The sequence below is a fragment of the Chrysochloris asiatica genome, unplaced genomic scaffold (assembly GCF_000296735.1).
Source record: "Chrysochloris asiatica unplaced genomic scaffold, ChrAsi1.0 scaffold00065, whole genome shotgun sequence".
Taxonomy (NCBI): domain Eukaryota; kingdom Metazoa; phylum Chordata; class Mammalia; order Afrosoricida; family Chrysochloridae; genus Chrysochloris; species Chrysochloris asiatica.
This window is the reverse complement of record NW_006408583.1, coordinates 4,270,087-4,270,961: the sequence shown is the minus strand read 5'-3', so window position 1 is coordinate 4,270,961 and position 875 is coordinate 4,270,087.

Genomic DNA, 875 nt, shown 5'->3' with positions numbered 1-875 from the left:
GATGGGAGAACAGTTAGGCAGGTTTGCATGGGCTAAGTGGGACAGAGGCAAATGATGATGTATGCACAACCTTGGAATAGGGCTCTGGGATACAGGGATTGAGGTATGGTTTGAAGGAATAAAAGAGGGGAATAATGTTAAGATGCATGGCTGTCTTTTGAATCTTGGTTTCCCTTGCCTACCATTGTAAAGTAGACATTTGGGGGTGGGGAGAGAGAGAGAGAAAGGAATAGCCAGAAACATCACAATAGAAAGCATGTAAATCTATCTTCAGCCTATAACTGATTGGAATACCTTAAAGGAGGCTAGAAGTTGCCCAGTGAAAGAGGCTTCCTGAGGAGCTTTTGCATTGCATAAGATCATGGGTGAAACCCAGAACCCCATCCATAATTGTCTGAGGTGGGAAATTTCCACTGGAACGGACAGATAGACCAGCCTGGAGTGGCTAAAAGAACAGAAGATGCTTTGTGAAAGAAAGACTGGCAGGAAAAATTAGAAACAATAATGACAGTCTGATTGATTACTATAAGAACAAATAAGCTATTTGCCGGGGAGCCATCAAGACAAGTAGTCGGGTCCTCTCAGAGCAAACTTCCTTCCAAGACTAAGACTCAAGGGGAATACATGAGCAGGCATGTGGTCTGGCTGGTGACCACATTGGTCACTGATAAGGGAAGAGGGAGCATAAACAGCAATGAAGTTGGGAAAAAAGTTCAACCACATTCAATAGACCCCTGTGAACCCAGGTGGAGACCTGGATGGCCAGCAGTATGGCAAGACCCAGGGACTCCTGGGCCCAGAGGCAGTGACGTGGCCACAGAGGACTAGAGCGGAGAGTGAAGCATCCAGCTGATATGAAGTGAGGGGAGATGCAC